Genomic DNA, 405 nt, shown 5'->3' with positions numbered 1-405 from the left:
TTTGCTCTCCAAGGGCCATTTGGAGCTTTACCACATCCCCCGCGGGCCGGGCCGTGCGAAATATCGACTGTAAACTCAGCCTGCAGTGTCTGGTCAAACGCGTCATGAACTCACCCCCACTGCCTCGGCAGGGCCCCACCAAGTGATCTCCCCGGCCTTACCTGGCCCGCAGGCCGGGCGTCCCCCACCCCCACTCCATCGATTGTTGTACTCCACCCTCACCGAGGCCCAGTCTCCCCCACAGGCAGCCTCCTCTGCGTCCGGCCGGGGAGCCGGCTTCATCTCGGCCGCCGCTGAGCCAGCTGGGCCCCCCTTCCTCGTGTGCACAGCGGGGATGCACGACCTCCGTCCCCGGGGAGACGGGAAGAGCTGGGGAGCCCAGCGCCCGGCACGGAGCAGCCTCAG

This window comes from Myotis davidii, unplaced genomic scaffold (assembly GCF_000327345.1).
Source record: "Myotis davidii unplaced genomic scaffold, ASM32734v1 scaffold72, whole genome shotgun sequence".
NCBI lineage: Eukaryota > Metazoa > Chordata > Mammalia > Chiroptera > Vespertilionidae > Myotis > Myotis davidii.
This window is presented reverse-complemented; position numbering follows the sequence as displayed.